We start from the raw sequence: 22,590 nt of genomic DNA, 5'->3' as shown, positions 1-22,590 counted from the left end.
AAACCTCAGCAGTCATGCAGGCATTGCGGAATCAGGGTGTAGACGAGCCGTATGTAAAAGCACTGAAAGATATCTATAGCGGCTCTCCACAGCCACCGTAGTCCAACATAAAGAAAGCAACAAAATCCCAGTAAAGGAAGACGTCAGGCAGGGAGACACGATCTCTCCGATGTTATCCACAGCGGGTTTACAGGAGGTATTCAGAGACCTGGATTGGGAAGAATTGGGGATAAGAGTTAATGGAGAATACCTTAGTAACTTGCGATTCGCTGATGATATTATCTTGCTACAGTGCTGTACAATTATGGAATAAACCAGCGAGGTAATGGGTGACATTCATATTGCTCATAGGCTTAACGGTTATTGCAGGGTTTGATCATGGACGCTGTTTAGCATTATATTATTTTCCACCTCACCTTACCTATATCACGGGTATATGGTTCCTAAGATATGCCAGCCTCGCGGCGAGCCGTCACTAGAGGAAATAATGAAGCAAAGGAAAAAGTTAAACGCAAGTGGCATTAGACCGTTTTAGAATAGTGTTTGTCACCTTACGTAAGTTAAACGTAATCACCTTTGCGGCACGTTATACGGTGCGCGTGCTTTCAAGACTTTCGTTTACCGTACGGGAACGCAAACGTAAGGAAGACGTTATACAACAGGGCGGTGGCTGGCGCCTTGTGCCAAAGTTATCCAAGCCAAGAAAATCCATTCCCGATCATCCTATTGTTGCTAAGCCGACGCGTTTCGTTGCTTGCAGGCGCCGGAATCGCTGAATGATCTCAGAAATTGGACGCGCTATGCGCTTATAATCAACGTTTGAGGTTAGTTTAGAGAAACCGAAAGCTCATTACAATAGTTACTGGCGATCAACGCGAGAGCGTAGCCATCACGATAATTGAAGCTGAAGCGGGAGCCATGGGTGCCGCCATGTTCGACAACGCTATTTCTTACTGTACGTAAACATTCGCATGTTAAACTCGCCGTTAAACGTACGTTATCATAGCGTACCTAAACTGCAGAAGCACAATAACGTTCAGAGCATGCGCAGTGATGACAACGCTATTTCTTTACGTACGCAATGCGTTTACGTTTGGTTGCAAAGGCTAAACTAAAACTGTCTGTCTCCGGCCGCAGCTCGTTCCACGAGCATACGGACCAGCTGACTACGACCTGAATCCCTTTCCTGGTCACTGGATCACTCTAAACAAAGAACGTTGCAATCAAGTAGCAATAGCGATGCGCGTGACTGTTGCAATAGATGGTGACAACTGAACGCGCCTCGAATTAGTCGCGCGGGCACCGAATCGATGAGAAAACTGGCCTTCATTCTCCAAGAGATGCCGATAACAACCGCCATCCAAAAGGAAAGAAAAAGGCAGCAAAATGTTGACCACCGAATAGATGTCAAGACTGAAGAACGATTTGGTGGTGCTTTAGGAATGTGTGTGTGGACTGGTGGCACGGGGGGTGTATGCCGCGTTTAGGGAGGGGGGGGCACCCCCCCCCCCCTGGCTGCGTGCCTGGTACAGACACATGTCAATAGACGCATGCAGGAAGAGCACTCCTGCTTGTCTCTCTCGCCTCGCGTTTTTGTTTTGAGCTGTAGACATTATTGTGCGATATATGCATTGATAGAAAAGTATCTCTAGTCTGTAAAATGTGTTACGCTGACGGGATAAAGCTGCGCTGCCTTCTGATTAGTAATCCGTGTATATCTGCTTATTACATGCATATGCGTACAATGGAACAACTCTCGTTGGCGGAACTTCAGCGTTCATTAAATCAGATTGCCTGAACAGGCCAAATACACAAACTAGTTAACATAACGAAATCATAATGGTCAAACGTGGCATTGCTGACTGGGATGTAGCCGGTTGGCAAAAGGCACCGCCAAACGTCAATTTTACGAGCCTTCTTGAAACGTTCATTCACGGAGCCTAACGAGCATCATGGGATGAGAATAAAGATGCAGTTAGTACTAGAACGTCTTTGCATCTGTAGCAAAGAAGCGAGGCGATATCTTTCATTGGCCATGTGAGCTTAGCACGCGTGATAAAACCGGCACCTAACTTGGACTCATTAAGGCGACACCCAAGTGCCAGCAAAAACTCCAAAGTGAAGACGACTATTACTTTCTTTATAGAGGATTACGGTTGCTGTGGAGCCGCTATAAATATCTTTCAGTATTTTTAGATACTGCTCATCTACACCCTGATTCCGTAATGCCTCCATGAGTGCTGAGGTTTCGACAGAACCAAACGCCTTATCGTAATCAATGGAAGCTAAATATAAGGGTTGGTTATATATAGGAGGTATTCAGAGGTATATATTCAGAGGTTTAGGAGGTATATATAAGGGTGGTTTACAGGAGGTATTCAAAGACCTGAATTGGGAAGAATTGGGGATAAAAGGTAATGGAGAATACCTTAGTAACTTGCCATTCGCTGATGATATTGCCTTGCTTAGTAACTCAGGGGACCAATTGCAATGCATGCTCACTGACCTGGACAGGCAAAGCAGAAGGGTGGGTCTAAAATTAATCTGCAGAAATCTAAAGTAATGTTTAACAGTCTCGGAAGAAAACAGCAGTTTACGATAGGTATCGAGGCATTGGAAATGGTAAGGAAATACATCTACTTAGGGCAGGTAGTGACCGCGGATCCAGATCATGAGACTGAAATAATCAGAGGAATAAGAATGGGCTGGGGTGCGTTTGGCAGGCATTCTCAGATCATGAACAGCAGGTTGCCATTATCCCTAAAGAGAAAACTGTATAATAGCTGTGTCTTACCAGTACTCACGTGCAGGGCAGAAACATGGAGGCTTACGAAAAGGGTTCTACTTAAATTGAGGACGACGCAACGAGCCATGGAAAGTAGAATAATGGGTGTAACGTTAAGGGATAAGAAAGGAGCAGATTGGGTGAGGGAACAAATGCGAGTTAATGACATCTTAGTTGAAATCAAGAAAAATAAATGGGCATGGGCTGGACATGTAATTACGCGGGAAGATAACCGAAGGTCGTTAAGGGTTATGGACTACATTCCAAGGGAAGGGAAGCGTAGCAGGAGGCGGCAGAAAGTTCGGTGGGCGGATGAGATGAAGAAGTTTGCAGAGACGACATGGCCAGAATTATAGTGCATGACCGGGGTTGTTGAAATATGGGAGAGGCCTTTGCCCTGCAGTGGGCGTAACTAGGCTGATGATGATGATGATGAAAACGATTACACTTATCAGCGTAAGCCGAACCGCGCAATGTGCTGCTCTTGTCGCAGCCAATGAAGCACTTCTTGCGAGGAGACGTGCGGCGGCGAAGAATGGCGATGACGTACAGCGTTACTGTCTGGCGGGAAGCTGTAGAAATGATACAGTGTTGGGACCCGCGAAAACCGCTCACATCGCTTTCGCCCGCCCATCTACTCACGCATAGGTAAATGGCAGAGAGAGAGAAACAGCGAGAGAGAGAGAGACAGAGAGAGGGGGGGGGAGAGAGATTAAAGAAACTGGAGAGGTTTGCCTGGTGGTACACCTGACTGGTACGCAGCGAATGACACTATGGACAGCTCAGTTTAAAAACCATATCACAATCTCATTTATGCCGGGAACGGCTAAAGAAGCGCGATACGGTATTCAGCATCACTTAGTGTACCGAACGCAACTAGGCAGTTTGTGTGAAGTAGTCCCCTGTTGGGTTTTGCACACAAGGGTCCGCGGTACGATGGCGTTGGTGAAGACACAGTGAAGACAACAACGCTTCCAGTGCCATAAATGGAAGCCAGAAGCGCACGGAGCAGTTAGCTTTGCGCGAGTATAAACGGGCGCCGTTAGGAAAAGCAATGTGAAAATACTTTGACCCACCTACTGTTGGCGAAGTGCCAGCCTCAAGAGCGTCAGCATCTGCACTGCAAGCGCCTGTGCATGCAATTTACCCTAACGCTCGACACGTGGCGCAAATCACGTGTGATATTCTCCTGTGGGGCCATCTTGCGATGGTACCAAGAAGAACCGACGAGTTGTACTCAGACGTGTACACGACACAAAAACCTTAACTGATTACAAGTACATTTACGTCATTCAACACTGTAATTAGTTATGGTTACTAATTACTGCCCCAGAAAAATAATTAGGCAATTTCTAAAAACTAATCGATTACCCTACTGTTGCTGTCCTCCCTATTTTATTAGGATTACACAGATGCAGTACAGTCGGCGTCGCCCTTGTGTATATAGCCCGCGAACGGCGGCCGCCGGGGCGCTTCGCAGCCAGCCAGTGACGTCTATTGGTAGTGGCTGGGCCCGAAATTAGATGCGTCAGCCACACGTTCCCAGACACTTCTTATCTCGAGCCCAGCGGCTACCGTTAAGGCCCAACCACATGCAGCCCGGGATGCGCGTCTTGCTACGTGTACACGTAAGCGTACGCGTCTGCGTGCGCGTACGCGGGTGACGAGGGGAAGGGCGTCCAGCCACACGATACGCGCACACGTGCGCGCTTCGCTGCGCGTAGCACAGGGCTGACAGACCAGCGGCCCAGCGATGGCGGGAAACGGTCGTCTTTGGCTTTGAGAAAAGTTCATCTTTAATTTCATTATGGCTAGCCATTTTAATTTATCAGTGTTAGAGCTAGTACATTGTTTTTAAGTTGAGAAATGCACGCTGTTCCTATCTATACATCCTTATGGCAAGAAAAGCTACATCAATTATCAACATCACGCGCGATAGCGTCTGCTTGCTCACAACTGCAGCTGACATCTGCGCGCGACCACGCATGACGTTGCTGCAGAGCTCTTGCTTAGCCACTTGCTTCGCCGGCATCAGCGTTCTCTCCCCGCAATGTACCACATGAGAAAGAAGCTTTTGCTGCTGCTGCTCTTGCAAAGGCGGCGGGAGCGCAGAAAGCGTCTGCGGCCTCTGCAGCGACGTTGGTGGGTCCGGCCGGTCTTTCGACTGCGTAAAGAAGAATGACTTTACGGCTGTGAGTAACTTCTTTCCTTTCGATGATCTACAGTGGTAGAACTAGGAGCCAGTGTTTCGACATGGGGACTTATCTTCGTTAGGACAGCAATTACTTATCAGCGTTTTTAAGTGCGCGCATAAGTGAAAGGGTTAAAGTAGTAATGCGGGGATCGTACTCGCAGCGCGCGAACGCCCAATTCGCAGAACAGCACCGCGTCGTCGGTGCAAGGTTCGTCCAGCCTGGTAGCACCGATTGAAACGATAACGTGACGTACGCGAACAGGGGGAACGACAAGAGCAGGGTGTAGTTCGGAAAGCGCGAAAGCATAGGCGAAGATCGGGCTGATTAGCCGCCGGAAGCATACAGATCGCATATTGGATACGTGATGACGACACCTCACGACGTTTCAACCGCCGCCTGTCTAACCCGTGTATGCCGTACGACATACGGTCATTAACTGTTCAGCTTCAGAGGGGAAGAAGCGCTTGATTCTATTTAACAGACAATCTGTAATACTAATTTGGAGCTCACTTCATTATTAACAGTAGACCATACTGTTTACACAGAGCTTGTGTAGCACCCTCTTTTCTTGCACAAAATTTGTAAGGATTAAGTTTTGTAATACATTTTCTGCTATTCGATATTTTATTTATTATCCAGATTATTTTTTCTTCATTTTATTCGATTCTAAATCTACTTTTCGGTATTAGCACACCCCTACAATAAGCTAAGGACTGCTAGTTATATTTGTGCCATTAGTATAGCACATAGATTCAAGAACACCTTTTTACACGTGTTGGTTGTCTTATATGAAGCTTGTGGACGAGATACGATTTCCTATATTTTCTGTCTCTCAGAAGTGTGACTGTAGAATATGAAGTGTATTGTAATTAAATTGTGACCTGGGGGGCAGGTTAAAATTCTGTGCGACTAATTTCGGAAGCTTCTTGGCAGTGGCCGCCCCATTTTAATATACCGTTGACTGGCTCTCCTGTTTTGCCGAACTACTGTTTGTATTCAAGCACATAAACAAAGCAAGGGGTAAAATTAATGATGGCTAGTGGCTATACGTGTGTGTCAGTGAAAAGTGTACAGCTCCTGATACCTGCGCTTGTATGTGGGCAGGGCATGGTCTTGCTGCCAGGTAATAATGCACCATTTTTTACAGATGCAACGGATACGTCAGGATGACCACGGATTTTTCTACAAGTTCTTTCGCAAGGCGCCGCAGCTCTTGGACAAGCTATTGAGCTTTTTAGCAGAGGACCTCGCATGGCAGCACCACATTCGAGAAACCCCTGGAGCCTGGAGAACGACTTGCTGTAGCATTGAGGTTGGTAAAGGACAGTTGCCCCTAGCGTAATAATGTGCGATTGGAGGAATACAGAACACCGTTTCTTTGTCATTTAATGTATTATTTAGTTTATTTTATTTACATATTACTGCCCGCCGCCTTTTGGAAGCCAAATCAGGAAGGAGTCACAAAACATTGAAGCAAAACAAAAGAAAGGAAACGACTGACAATGAGCATGCATAATAAGTACTAATACATAATAATAATAATAATATATTAATAATCATCTTTATTTCTCTTTTTCCACAGAATACAGAATTATACACAACTATTTATTAGTTCATAAACAAATAAAAGAATGGGACACGAAATGCTGATACAAAACGAGAAATAGTAATGATGGTACTGACAATGCGCGTGAAAAGAAATACAAGAAAAAAATGATCGCATGATCACAGAGACTGAAAGTTTCCACTTACTGCATCACCAGTGTAACAGTTACGGCTAACTCTAAAAAAAAACTGCCATCGACTTGCATCGCACTAAAGCTACCTCAGTGCTTTTGACCTTGCGCAACCTGTAAAACATGCACTGAGGTATGCTTGCACATGTAGTATTAAACAAAGCTGGTAGCTAACCTACACAAATGAATTTTGATTGTATGTCACCCGAAAAGGGCCCCCACAGCCATGTAGATCATTGTCAAGAAAAATCATGTTATCATAATTAGTATTCAAACAATTGAGACATGCGTACTAATTTGTTTCAACTTGCATTCAAGCTACTTGGCATCCCGGTAAGACATAAAAGACGTTGCCTTGACTTACTGTGTGGGCATTGAGGTGGCTAGACTATGCAGTGGCGTGTAAGTCATATAGTGGCGATCGTGCCTGCAAAGTATTAAACAACTGCAGAACAGCACGAAAGCCGCAGAAATTTCTTACATTTTTTTCAGCTTAAGAATTTTTTTAAAGCTCACATGCTGTTCACGGCTCCCGTGAGGTAGCCCTGCTTCCTGCCAGAGAAGCAGGGTCATACGTATAAATGTCTTATTTACACACTGCCTTCAATGTCCCTGATTACGTACAAAGACTTTGGCCAAACATCCAATGCAGAACATGCAAAACCAACTCTGGAACTGAGCCACGGAACACAAAGGAAAAAAAATTCAAGGAATGTGGCTTGTGGATGATAGTTGTGGGAGAGGTAGAGGTTGTCTATGTTGGCAGTGAACCTCGCCTCCTGGCTATGTGGTGGCAAGACTTTTCCCTTTCTGCTACCTCTTCTAATAATAATAAAACAATTTGAAAAATGGTTGCCCTGCTAGAACGCCCCGACAGGCTTTACAACTTGCAGCATATAACCGAAATTTTCAATGGGGTCTGGTTTAAGGTTCATTACATTTATTTTTATTTACAGGCATGTACAGGCATCTCTACAGGCATGCACAAACTCTACATGCACAGGTGGTGAACTCAAAAAGGTTCATTGCTGCAAGACAGGCTGAATGAGTAAACACAGATGAAAGCGATAAACATCTGTCTTGCAACAACAAACCTTTAGTTGCAAGTCAGTGATTCTTTATCGTAGGTGTGTTGCTAAAACATGTTCACGCATCTCTACAGCAGCAATGGCCAGCCAACCAGGCCCACAGATATCAACTTTATGAAATTCTTGAATACCGCACAAAAATATGGATACAACACAATGTAAAATGAACAAAAAAGAAGAGCTGAGGGGCTTTGACATGACAACAACAGACAAGGAAACGTATACAAAGCATAAAGGAAAATAACTGTCATTTCATTTGTAATGTCAACATCACAAGGAGAAGGGAAATGAAAGTGGACAAAATATAACTTGCCACTGGTGGGAGCTAAAACCAAAACCAATTGAGCGGGAGGCTATTCCACCATCAATTTCATAGAATGTTTATGTGTACTAGATTAGGCTCTTGGAGTGTTCTTGCACGAGTAGCACTGGCTAACACTACCAGGGTGAGATCTAGTACATGCACATACTGGCCCAAGAAAGTTTGCAGAGGGATAGCCATTGCTGCAGCTCTACTGGTAAAGCAATGCAAGCATAATTCAAAGGTTGTGGGTTCGTCTCCGATTAGTGGGAAGCTACCTTTTCAATACTTTCATTTTCCTCCTTATTTTTCCATTTCGATATAAAGTAATTAAATTCATCAATGATTTCCTTTTGTTTCATTGTCTCTTGGCTTTATTATACAAAAAGTATACATTAAAAAACATTAATCTTTGAATTACTCTCCTACTTGCATCAATTTAATTTTCAAGTCGAGATGCGTATCCTCACTGACCTCTCTAATATGTTTGAGCAGAGAGACGGCAAAAGTTCGAGGTCGTCCTGTGGTTTGCATCTTTTGATTGCACTTGAAACATTGCCTAATTCCTCCCATATTAACTCACTCTAATCTTTCTTTTTCCTTTTCCTCCCCCTTGACTTTGCTTCAGAAGCAATGCTTCGTAACGTATCCAGCCTACGACTGCCTGCTGAAGCCAGCGATGCTTCTGACTGCGGACTGCTGTGGTGTGCCTCAGAATCCTCAGGAACCAGAACTTCTTGAAACATCGGTGATTATAGAGATTCCAAAATGTCCTGAGACTCCACAGACTCATGCGACGCCGAAGACAGAGTCGATGCTGGCGCTTGTGACTCTTCACTTGACGGTGATGGCACTTCAAGTGTTGCCAGATCGGAAAACTGGCGCATTTTTTGTTAAGATGTCTGCAGCACTTCCCTCCTCACTCGATGGGGGCACTGGAGGAAGATTGGCGGACATCCTGCATGTGAGCGAAATAAGGTTCGCACATACTGTCAATGGGCTAATAATGTGCCAGTCTGGATGCAAAAATATATGAAGGCTCAAATCCGTCCACATTTGTTTTAGTGTGTGATTTTATTAGAGTACACTGAAGCTCTGAATCAGTTTTGTAGGGACAAAAGTGGCTTGCCTACACAACCAGAATGAACAGTTTCTGCATGCGCGTGGGTGTAGCTTTTGTATCTTTTTCTGTTTTTGCTTGGGATGCATTTAAGCAGTTCTTACGAGATCTGTATGCCTAAAGCCTAGTGATTACTTCTACTCAAAACAGTGCATGATATTTGGAATGTTTCAGTTTTGAAATAATTAGCAGGAAGCATTCCACTACATTTACTCAGTAAAACCACTTAATAAATTTCATGTTGAAAGACCTATGCTTGCACTTTCTAAACATAGAGTAGTAGTACTGTTAGGTCTTGCTTTAGCATAAGGCTCTCTCCTGTTCTGGTTTTTCTACTTGAAACGTTCTTGGCTTGTAACTTTGTTTTCCTTTCACTTGTTTGTAAACTTCATCTCATTCTAAACAGTTTTTCTTAACTGAATGTACGTCTAAACACAGTGTGAAGCTGTGTACGTAGCAGTCAGTGCATTTGTTGTTTGTATTTAGGAAGTTACGTCTAATAATGTTTGTCTTCTTGCCATCTGCCTTGTAAAGGGTGTTTTGGCCCAACAAAGCTGACCTTAGCGAGCAAACCCTTCCAGAAGGTTACTTACAGCCAAGATTTTTTTGCCTCTTCTCTGGACTTTCCTACCGCTGCTCCTACTGTCTTGCCAAATAGCTCGCCTCATACTGATATTAATGTAGTCGTTGAACCATTGTCATCCCAGCGGACTACTGGCACGAGTGACCAGTACCAGACGTAGTGCAAATACCAGATATAATAATGTGACTACATCGTGGTTTTCGCGTGTAAAATTTCAATAATCATGTTATGCACAGTGAAAATGTCTCTAACTGGATCGTCTAGCCTTTCCTTGGAAATTTTGCTGAGCAGGAACAGAGTTCTCCACAAACATCGTGAAAGCTTCGCTTAAACCAGTAACCACAGCACCTGGGATCTGCAGAATAACCGCAGGCTGATAATTAGGTAAGGACACTGCTGAGCAGACACAAAAATAATTATCAATTACACAGCTGACAATGTCGTCAGTACTATGGCACATTTATTCCTACAGCATGATGACACTGAATGAATCCCTAAGCAAGCTGGGTAATATTTGAGCGTCTGTGATGAAGCACCGATTTGCACACTGCTGGCAAGCAGCAAAATGCAAAATTAAAACTGTGCATTGAAGTGCCCGAGGTACACGTGAATATAGCAACATTCAATACTCAGTTAAATACTGGCCATTGACTTGCATGCTGCCTTCTAGGATCAGTGCACAGAATAAAAAAAACTACTTGCATGTTTTGTGTTTTGTTTTTGTGTGTGCATCATGCAAGCCCTTTTCTTTTTATTCATCCTGCTAATTTGTATGTGATATTCTCTGTACTTCTGTCTTATGCTTTATTGTTAGATTTTTAAGTGATATTTTACTTGTTATTTTGTACCTGTATTTCTGCTTTCTCTGCTCCCCACTGCAAAGCCAAACTGGCTTTGTGGGTACCTAAATAAATAAATATACAAAGCTATTCTTGTACTGCTTGTATGTCCCTTTACCGGATCACATTTAACGAAATATGGGATAATCGGAGCGGCGATGCAGCACAAATATTTTATCGCCAATTAGACAAAGCTGAATATAATGCATACTGTGCGTCGACTTGCTTGTGTAAGCACAATTTTGAGTCGATTCCCATTAGTGCGGTGCATTGCCAGCTATAATACAAACATACGGCATCGCCGGTCAACGTGGTAAAGGGAAAGCACTAAAATCCCGTGTTTCATTTTTAACACGCCTGCTAAGATGGAAACTTCAAGGTCACTTACGGTTTACACTCCATTGTGTAGCGCAGAAACATCACCTGGTCGAAAAACAGCCAGATGACGTCGTCGTGGACGTCGACTGGCACGGCGCGGCTCTTTTCTTTCTGAAACGTCTTCCCAGGCGCCGAAATTTATTCCCCAGGAACTTCCATCACTTCTGCAGCGCTGTGATAACGTCATTTGCACAGATGAAACGCGTTTTCGACATCTGCGAGTCGGCTGATGAGAGAGGCAGCTTATACCAGTGCCACACAGCTAGGCTTTCGATGGCGATCGAGCGCGATCAAATTTCTCGATCAAGATCGGTTCTACGCAGACTGCGTGGTACAGGCAATCGTGATCACAAAATCCGACCCCGATCGGGCTCGATCGCGATTGAAACTGCTCCGCTATGACGCCCGTATAAAATTCCGAGCACTCACCTGTTCGGCAGCGTTGGGCATGACGATCCACGACCACCTCGTCAAGTGCTTGTTCTAGTGGCGCTTGTGTTTCGCCTGCTACCAAAGCGCAGGTCGAGCGTGAACGCAGGCGATCAGCGCTTCGTTGTTGATCGCCTCCATAGCCTCTGTGCTCTATCGACACGAAACCAGCAGCGACTTCCGGCGTCTCCGCACGATTCTGAAACTTCAACAACCTTTCCGAACCGCCGGAAGTGTACATGCGGCCCACGTGACGTCGGTGCACAAGCTGCCACTTCCGTCGCGTACGCTCAAAATGACGTCCAAGATGAAGACCTCCTTGACGCGCGCGTTTCCTGCGCGTCTGCCCTCTCTAGACGCGTAGGACAGGCGCGTACGGCCTCGCAGACGCGTGACGCGTAGCCAGGCGCGCACGATTCACCGCGTGTGGTTGGGCCTTTAGACGTCGCTGGCTGCCTCTGGAGCGCCGCAGTTCGTGCGCTATATACACAAGGGCGACACCGACTGTACATGGAACGAGCTGGTCTGGCTCCTTCAATGCGTCCTCTATAAGCCCTTCCCACGTTCTTTATCGTGCCTAGGAATTGCGCTTCAATATTTCCTCGATCATCTCCCCTCGTTTTTCTTCTGAAAACAGGTGGCAGCAATACTGAAAATTCGTTCAATGTGCGCGCTGGAGAAGGGATCGGCTGCGTTGTAACGTACCTTGCTCACCAGTTTGGGCACAATTTAGGTTACTCAGTGCCACGGTGCTCAGATCTGGGTCGTATACAAAGCGGAAGTGTTTTATTTTCCCGGGGGTCGGGGAAGCGCTCCCCATGAGTGGTTCCTGTCAGTCATCAACGTCCGAAGTGCGACCAATCCGCAACACCGCCATGTTCAGGAGATGGAGTCATAGCTGCAGAACGCTCATCGTGGGAAGGCGGTAACCCATGTATGCGCTTTCATCCATTTGACATTGCAGTTTCCGCCTAATTTAAATGCTGAGAGCTGCGTCGCCTTTTGTAGCTTATTTTGGTCAAAAATGGAACTGATCACATGTTTCATTTATTTCATTTCATTTATTGAACCCTCAAGGCCAAAGGCATTAAAGAGGGGAGTGGTTACAAAACAGAAATACATAAATAAATACAATGCATATTACAGAACAAGTATTATCATCTTCCTGTTATACAATGTTAGCTAGTGCAGAACGAAAATGCTGGTTATCAGTTATGTCGACTATATCTGCGGGAAGGCGGTTCCATTCGCGTGATGTGCGAGGCAAGAAAGACTGAAATGCAGTTTTAGTGTTACATGTTTCAATGCCAACTTTGTGACGATGGGCAATGCGATTTGACACGTATCTGGGGAATGAAATGAGGGAATCGCGTAGCATGGGGTGATGGTATATAGTTTATGAAAAAGGCTCAAACGAATTTTCTGCCGGCGGGATGCTAGAAGAGGTAAAGAAAGATTAGCTTTCATGCTTGTTACACTTGCGGTACGGTTAAAGTTGGACAGGATAAAACGAGCAGCGTTATTTTGAACCAGCTCAAGTAAAGTTATCAGTTTTTCATGGTGTGGATCCTATATCGCGGCGGCATATTCCAAATTAGAACGTATTAGTGTTTTATAAAGCAGTAATTTCAAAGAAGATGGAGTTTTGGAAAAGTTACGGCGCACGTAGCCCAACATGCGGTTAGCTTTGTTAGTAATGTATTCAATATGGCGCGTCCAGTTAAGGTCAGTAGAAATATGAACACCCAGGTATTTATATGAAGTAACCGCTTCTAACGCAACGTTATTTAGGTAGTATACAGGCGGAGAGTCGGCACTTCTTGATATTCGCATAATTTTGCACTTATTAGTATTAAGTTCCATAAGCCATTCATTACTCCAACGAGAAATGTTAGGTCACGCTGAAGAATGTTAGCATCGTCGGGGGATTTTATTTCGCGGAAAACAACACAGTCATCAGCAAACAAAAGAATGTTAGATGATACAATGGAAGGGAGATCACTGATATAAATAAGAAATAAAGGGGGTCCAAGCACTGACCCTTGTGGCACGCCCGAGTAAACTTCGCTGAAAGTGGAGTTAAAATTATTAGCGTAAACGAACTGCGATCGGTTAAGAAGAAAGTATTCAATCCATTTCAGAACATTGTAGTCGATATTCAGTTGGGTTAGCTTTAAAAATAATAAGCGGTGACATACCTTGTCTAATGCTTTCGAGTAATCTAGGAAAATGCAGTCAGCTTCTGATGCGCGATCTAAAATATGGTGAAGTTTGACAGTGAAACTGGCAAGTTCTGTTTCGCAAGAAAATGACTTACGGAAACCATGCTGTGCGGGTGTAAAAAATGAATTAGACTCGGGAAAGTTCACAAGGTTAGTGAAGATTACATGTTCTAATAGTTTGCAACAAGTACTAGTGAGCGAGATGGGGCGATAATTTATAGGCGATGTTCTACTTCCTGACTTGAATAATGGAACCACCTTCCCGACTTTCCATTGTGTTGGCAGAGTGGAACTATCGAGAGTCTGCTGAAATAACTTTGTTAGTATTAAGGAACTGTAGACAATTGTATTTTTTTAAATTTAGCATGTATGCAGTCAAAACCGGGCGATGAATGAAATTTAAGGGCATCAATAAGTTTAGCAACACCAGATGAATCGATGAAAATTTGAGGCATAGTTGGGAAATTATACCGGAGTGGAACGGGATGTTTGGTGTTTGATGTGCGCGAGAAGTTGAGAACAAAGGTTTCGTTAAGTTCTGATGCGCATAAATGAGCCGGAATAGGGTCACCCGACGCGTCAGTTAAGTTAATAGATTCTTCGGTATGCGGGTTGATGACGCGCCAAAATTTTTTAATGTTGGTAGATAGCATCGATGGTAAAGTGTTAGAAAGGAAGTTATCTTTTGCTTGCTTAAGCGCAGTTACATACGCATCAGCGGCAGTCTTGTATGCGTCCCAGTGTGCATTACATTGTGATAGCCTGGCTGTACGATAACGGTGCTTTTTTCTGTTAGATAGGCGTCTTATATGGGCGGTATACCATGGGGCTTGAGGATTAGAAGTGATGGTGCGTCTTGGAACATATTTTTGAGTTAGTTCGTGAACTTTGGCCGTGAACATATCCCAGTTAGTTTGCACAGAGCGTTCGTTAAAGTTTCTGAAGAAGTTTTGAGTGAAAACTGATAATTCATTGTTAATGGCATCGAAGTCTGCTCTAATATAATCTAGTATGGTCCTTTTCTTTCTTGCAGGTTTAGGACAGGCAGTGTTAATGTTGAAAATGAGCAAAGAGTGATCACTTATGTTAGGTAAATAGGTGATGGCTGAAGCAAAGTCGGCTCGATTGGTTAGGATCAAATCTAAAGTGTTGGCTGTTTTGACAGAGATTCTGGTAGCGTTAGTGACTAATTGGGTAAGTGAAAAAACAGAGCATAAATCAAGAAAATCACTGGCATCGGATGAAAATGGAGATAGGGTGGGAGGCTGGGTAAACCAAGAAATACTCGGATAGTTAAAATCACCTAGTAAAAACAAGGAAGCCGATGGAAATCTGGTGTGTATTATGTTAAGTTCGTCATGAAGGTCGTTAATAAACGAGCATGGAGAAGAAGGAGGACGATAGCATACGCCGAATATTATTTTCTGATGGTCAAGAGTAACTGATGCCCAGACAGTTTCCAAGACGCTATTAGTGTAGATGCATGATGACGGTATGTCCTTCGAAATAGCAAGGAGTACGCCGCCTCCCCGTTGATTAGTTCGGTCATTGCGATTGTGGGGTCTTCGGGTCTCACAGGAGTACCGACCACCGCGGGTTCGAGCTTAGCGAGCCACAGGGCCGCGTCAGCCGTCAGCCTCTAGCGCCGCTGCGCGCGAGCTCAGGCCACAAGGGGCTACCGAGCGACGCACGCAAAAACACAGTATTGCCCTAAAATGAAGGAAACCATTTATTGTTTCCAACGGCACCCAACACTGCACAAACGCCCGGTCCCGGGACGGCGGGGAACCAAAGGGTTCCCGCACCAAGGGCGAAAAATACAGCTACGGGCGCCTGTAGCACGTCGCTGCGAGAGCACAGGCTCAAGCTGGGACGCGCCGCTAGGAAAAGTCCCGGCGGCTATGCTACTTGCTCTGGCGATAACCAATGGGCCAACTCGCGAGAGCTCGGGCAATCTCCTTCGGCTTGGGCCTCCGATAAGTGCGGCTCGGCGTGGTACGACCTCGCGCGAGCACTAGGCACCCGTTCTTCGGCTTAGCGTCGGGATAGGAAACAACACGAGGTACGCGCTCCCCGCACGGGCAATGGCGCCGTGCGTGAGCTCAATCCTAGTCACAAAGGTGTCGGCGGACGGGAGGAAGCATCGTACGTACCGGGTCCTGTCCCAAGGAGAAGAGAGAGCCCGTACCGTCACGGCAGTAGCCACCAGGGGCCGCTGCGTGACGTCACTAGCTCCGCCCTCACCCGCGAACCATGGCGAGTGGAACGCCACCGCTAAACACCGGTTCGGAGCAAGGGCGACGTGGCTGGGATTACAGACATGGGTGAAATGCGCCCGCACAATGGCGCGTTGAATTCCCCAAATCCCCACATCCTCCTCTCCGTAATTGCCACCCTACCAGTCTGGCGAAGAAGCTGGTAGGGGCTAATGCACCAAAGACAACTGAGCCTTTCATGCACTAGCTAATTGCTGCCTCAGCCCAGCAAGCATTATGCGTAAAAAAAAACATACAATGATAATGGAAAAATGATAATAAAAAAATACAATCTAAAATACAAGAAAATGACGCCGCGAAGGGGGAAAGAAATATCAACAAAAGCGTCTGCTGCTAGCGCGGGACAATGTCCGGGGGTGCGAAGAGAACGCGGCGCGTATAGTGCTGTGGTTAGGGCGGTGGCCGAAGTCGCGGGAGTTGCGATCGTGGGCTTGATTGCAGGCCAGTTAACGCAGGAACGGGCTCACCGTTCCATCGGAGTTGCCGGCGAGACCGATGAATGTCGCTTTCGTGGTGGTGGTGGTCCCGAACTCCAGGTGGACGGGGCAGGACACTGCCAGGTCAGCTGGCCACGCCGCCGTATGCAGGATGGATGGGCAGCCACAGCGGCGGCTGCAGGGCGTTCGCACGGCGTCGGCGACTGCAGAGCCGAGCTCCTGGCGTGATGTCATAGGGTCCCGTCCACCAAGGGTATCCGCGGCGATTCGATGGAGTTGGTGCGGCTCCCTCGGCTTGCTTCCATGAGCAACGGCCCCCACGCACGCACGCACGCACACACAACGCACGCGCACACTCCTCGTGGCACCGCGCCTCACTCCTCGCCGTCCGCCATGCCGCCCGTCGGCCACAACGCACCGCGCCGATCCAGGCGCGAAGCGTCCCTCTCTCCCGCACCAACGAGTCAAGGGGACCACTGTCACCCCCTGCGCTGCAGGACACGCCAGTCACCGACCCCCCTCTTGGCAAAAAAAAGCAAGGCAAAAAAAAAAACGAAAACGAGAAGAATAAAACACACACAGAAGAAAACAAGAACGGTCAAAATCTATGTACAAGTAACAAAAAATGAACTATACAACTGTACACTTAAAACATTGAAACAATAATTACACTCAGCATGCGTACCCAAAAGTAAAAATAAAAAATGCACATTGCTACTACACACTGCTAACAACTGTAGCAGAAAGCTGGGCTGGGGCCAGCTTCTTTTCGTGCACTGGCCGCAAAGAAGCTAACCCACTGAGGATAAGCAATATTACTGAGGGCCTTCGGTGGCGGAAAGGGTCCGCCGTGAGGCGCGATATCACACAGGTGACCGTCTCCTCAGGTTGTACCGGTGCGTGGTCCGAATGCGGTCCTTCGCCCCGGGTGTGCCCTGTTGCTTGCGTGTGGTGCCACTGGGCACCGGCGCGAGCTCGTCGGACCGCGACGCAAAGGCTTTCAGGTCGGCGATATGGGCACGGCTGAGTTTTCCCGAAGGGGAATCCTTCAGCAAGTACGCGAGCGGAGACCAAACTTTCTCTACTCGGTACGGACCAAGCCACTTAGGAGCGAGCGAGGCTGAGAACCCCTTGCTCGCGTCGCTAAGAGCGTGGTTGCGCTTCAGGACTAAATCACTTACCTTAAATGAAAGATAGCGATGTTTCCGGTCGTATTGAGCCTTCTGCTGGGCCCTGGCCGAAGTCAAACTCTGCCTTGCTCTACAGAGAGCCCGACAAAGTCTGTCCCGAAGTGCTGAAGCGTACGCAGAACAGTCTGCCGGCACCTCCTCATCCCCGAGCTGACATTGAATGACACTGGTCACCGGATTTGCCAGCTCCCTTCCAAAATTGAGGAAAGCGGGAGAGAAACCAGTCGAGCGATTCTCGGCGGTTCGGATTGCGAACGCGAGCTCACTCAAGTGGTCTGCCCAATCCTTTTGACTCACGGCAAAGGCCGCCAACATTGGTTTGAGGGTTCTATTGACCCTCTCCGTCAAATTGGACTGGGGATGGTAGGGTGACGTGGTGGAGTGATTAATTCCCAGGGAATGGCACGTAGCACCAAACACCCGAGCGGTGAAATAGGACGCGTGGTCCGTAATTAGTCTTTTCGGAAAGCCGAACCGACAAAGAACTTCCTGTAGCCTCTCCAGCACCGCTCGCGCGGTCACTTTTCGAAGCGGAAACAACTCCACCCACTTCGAAAAATGATCGACGACTACCATCAGGTGTGTGAACCCCTGCTTACTCCTGGGGAAAGGCCCCATAAGATCGCAGGTGGCCACTTGCCACGGACGCTCACTGTCAATTGGTTTCATCAACCCGGGCGGCTTGCCACCCCTTGATTTCACCGTTTGACAGACATGGCAGGAACGGCAATAGCAAAAAATATCACGCTTTATGCCAGGCCAGGTCACAGTTTGGCTTAGTTTCGCAAAAACTTTGGAGCCACTCAAATGACCGGCCAAGAGTTCGTCATGAGATGATCGCAACAGTGCGCTTCTCAGACTGTTGGGGATAACCACCTTAAACGGGTCCACAGCCTCGTCATCGGTAGCTATGTATTTCAGCAGGAGCCCATCGTGATCCAGCAAATATGAATCCGCGGGGGACCCAGCGACACACGCTGGTTCCGACCCCCCTGCGCCCGCCGCACTACCAGCAGCGTCTCGGCGCTCCGTCTCCCTGAGACCGTCGCTCACTCCGCGACAAAACGAATCAATTTGCTGGGCCTTCAGTAACTCTTGCCTGCTGAATGCGATTCCAGTTCTCCCAAAGGGGAGTCTGGTCTCGTCCCCACCCAGGATTGCAGCCAACGGCGTTGTAGGTTCGCTTTCGAGAAGCTCCCCCGCTCGCTCGTTTTGCGGCGCGCTGCTTGCCTGGAGAGCGGAATGAGTGGTTTGCCCGCTTGCGGACTCGCCTCTCTCTCCGCTCGTTTCGCCCCCGACGCTTGCTGGCGCAAAGGCACCGGCAGTGGCTGTAACACCTGGAGGAATGCTCTTGGTGCACAATGGGGCACGGGATAGCGCGTCAGCTACCACGTTGGTGCTCCCCTTTCGATACTGCACTGAAAAGTCATAATGCTGTATCAGGAGAGCCCAGCGCGCCAGCCGTCCCGCAGGCTCACGGAGCCGCATCAGCCAACTGAGCGCACTGTGGTCTGTCTGCACTACGAATTTCGTCCCATCAAGGTACACATCGAACTTACGTAGTGCAAACACGATAGCGAGGCACTCCTTCTCGGTCACGGAATAATTCCTCTCTGCCGGAATCAAGGAGCGGCTGGCAAAGGCCAACGGCTGCAACACACCATCGTATTCCTGTAGGAGGACTGCTCCTAAACCCAGATCGCTCGCGTCGGTCTGGACAACGAACGGTCTGGTCAGGTCGGGGAGTCTGAGCTGCGCTGTCTCCGCAATGGCGCTAGACAGTTGGCGAAAGGCCTGCTGCTGCTCAGGTCCCCACTGCCACGCGGCCGACTTACCCAAGAGCTTGCTCAAGGGTGCGTGCACTCGGGCACAGGACGGAATGAATGACCGGTAAAAGTTGGCCATTCCCAAAAAGCGGCGAAGGCCACGTACGTCCTTGGGCGCGGGGAAATCGAGGATTGCCCGAAGTTTCTCCCGGTCCGGCTCAATGGAGCCTCCGCCCAGCGTAAACCCCAGTAACTGAACTCGGGTTTGCGCTAGTTGGGCTTTCGCAGGATTCAAAGTCATCCCGGCGGCCCTCACCCTCTCGAGCACATCGGCAACATGGGCCAAGTGTTCATCGAAGGTTCGTGAATAAATCACGATGTCGTCGAGGTAGCACATGCAGTATGACCACTTTGCTTCCCCGAGGACGCGGTCCATGAGTCTCTGAAAGGTCGCAGGACCGTTGCATAGACCAAAGGGCATACGAGTAAACTCAAATAACCCTCTGTGGGACGTGAACGCGGTCTTGCACCGGTCACGTTGATCCATCCGGACCTGTAGGTATAACCTTCAGAGGCATCCAGAGTAGTAAAGTACCTCGCACTGCCCAGGGTTCCTACGATGGAGTTAATCGTGGGGAGCGGATAGGCATCCTTACGAGTCACTCCGTTAAGACGGCGGTAGTCTACGCACAGGCGATGACTGCCATCTTTCTTAGGCACCAACACAATTGGAGACGACCAGGCGCTGTACGAGCGGCGGATAATGTCGGCCGATAGCATCTCGTCCAGCAAGCCATCGATCACCTGCCTCTTGGCTAGGCTGACGGGCCGGGGGTTGCACTTCAAAGGAAGCGCGTCTCCAGTTTCGATGGTGTGGCTCGCCAAATCGGTACAGCCAGGTTGATCGGTGAAGAGCTCGTCGTGCTGGCATAACAGTGCCGACAAGCGAGCCTTCTGTGTATCATCCAAATGAACCGCACAGGCGGCCAGAGGATGTGGTGCCCCTTCGTGCCGTGTCGCTCGATCCCAATGGGGACTTTGAGTCGACAAGCGCATAGCGCAGGGGCCTGCCCCCGAATTCTGCGCGCGACGCGGTTCGTGCCGTGCCTCTCGTTCCCAAAGGGGAGTCGTAGCAGGCGAGCGCACAGCTCGAGGGCTTGCCCCCGAACTTGGCGCGCGGCACGTTTCCGACGCCCCATCTGCACAGGCAAGATCGGACGCCGGCGGGCTGATGAACGGCTTTAGCAACGTGAACAGTCCGTCGCGATAGCCGCCATTCGCAATGTCCACAACGATTCCTGTTTTAAGGAGAAAGTCCCTTCCGAGGATCACAGGAACACTGGGCCCGGGGAGATGAACGAAACGCGTGCGTCTCATTCGCTCTCCCCACCTGACAGTCAGCCTTGCGGCGCCCGCCGAATGGGCCACGCCTTTCGCAAGATTGAATGTCGTTCGGCAATCCCGCAAGCGCACTGAGTGCTTCTGCAAGTGGGATAACACCCTTCGCCGAACAACGAAGCGCTTGCGCCCGTGTCCAACAGCGCAGGAAATTCGCGGCCGACAATGGTCACCGGAATGAAGGGCGCATGCGCCCCAGCAACACAACCTGCTCGGTACGCCGAGGGGACAAGCAAGGTTTCGGTCACTCGTGCCTTCACGAGCGACCCGCGCTCCCGTTTCCCGACCTCGCAGGAGGCCTGGGCGCGGTGCAGTCCCTTGCTATGTGCCCTCGTTGTTGGCAGCGAAAACAGCGCACTCCGCCGCGGTACCTTTCCCGAGGCGGAGCGGCCTCAGCTCCCTGCCGGGGTCGACTCGCTACTTGACCAAAGGGCCTGTTGTCACGAGCGTCCGCATCTGCGATGCGTTGGGTCGAAGTGCGTCCCTGCGCATGCATTTCGGGCGGTGGTACAGCACAGGCTGCCCGCCTCCCGTACGTGTAGGGATCTAGAGCGCGCGCGCTCAGCTCCCAAACACACCCGCTTGTAGCCGCAAAGGCAGCTTGGCCGGCTTGTTGCCGTTGGGGGAGGGGCACAGGCCCTCCCCACGCGCAGCGTGGCTCAAGGGCCTCGCTGGCGGGCGGCGGTGGGCGATAGGCTCGCGCGGCGAGAATGTCGCCTTGAATGCGCTTTGCCTCTGCGGCCAATTCTTCTAAATCTCGGAAGCGGCCGCCGCGCAGGTACGCCGAAAAGGTCGGATGTGCCTGCCTGATCACCCGTTCGACGCGTTCCTCGTTCGAAGCATTGGGCTCGGCGATTAAGAAAAGGTCTTGCATCGCGCGTACGTACTCCTGAAGCGACTCGTCAGGAGCTTGTGTACGTAGCTCAAGCTCTCGCCGCATCCTACTCTGGTAGTCAGCGGGTAGGAATTCGCGCAGGAATGCCACGCGGAACTCCTCGAGGGTTGTTGCACGGTATCCGGAAAGCCGGTACCACCTAGCCGCCGTGTCAGTAAGTGCTACGGGAACGACGCGTTCCAGCACCTCCTAATCCTCCAAACGATTTGCCATCTGGTAGCGTACCAGGGAGTCACAATAATCCCTGGCACTGAGCATGTCACCGTATCCGCTGTAAGTCGGGAATGCCAACCGTACAGCGGGGTGCGCGCATTTCGGGACAGCCGAAAGCGCCTTAACTGCCCCCGAGAGTGACTGAATCATTTCGGCGGCGTTTTGCAACAGCGTCTGTGCGCCTGCTCCAAAGGGAACCGTTGGCGCGTTAGCGGCGTGGTCGAGCAAGGGTGAACAGTCCTCCAGCTCGATCAGCGGCGCGGTTTCCACAGGGATACCGGCCGCTGTTTCCACAGGGATACCGGCCGCTGCGCCGCCAGCCCCAGAGCAAAACGGGCTCCTAGCGGGGTGCGCCTGCTGTCGTTCACAGCCGCCACTTGAGGCAGCTATACGTGAATTGCTTTGGCCGCTTGCAGCCAGCGTCGACAAAACAGGTGCGCGCTCGAAGGTTGCGCCACTGGGCACAACCGAATGTACTCCAAAGGGAGACGAATGAGCGAAATTCGTGGCTGCAGCATTGTAATCCCCACAGGGGGCCGTGGCAGACCACTGGTTTTGGCTGCTCATTTGAGTAGCAGCCATCGGGCAAACGTCGGAGAGGGCTAAGGCCCCGTTTCCGTGCCGCGCTCCGTAAACTCCACAGGGAGCCGATCGAGAGCGCTGCGACATCCCACTGCCTTGCATTCCGAAGGGAGCCGTGGCAGACGAATGTGCTGGTGTGCGCTGTTCGGGGAGGGCT

The sequence above is a fragment of the Dermacentor albipictus genome, unplaced genomic scaffold (genome assembly GCF_038994185.2).
Source record: "Dermacentor albipictus isolate Rhodes 1998 colony unplaced genomic scaffold, USDA_Dalb.pri_finalv2 scaffold_21, whole genome shotgun sequence".
In the NCBI taxonomy this organism is placed as follows: Eukaryota; Metazoa; Arthropoda; class Arachnida; order Ixodida; family Ixodidae; genus Dermacentor; species Dermacentor albipictus.
Note: the sequence above shows the minus strand (reverse complement) of the source record.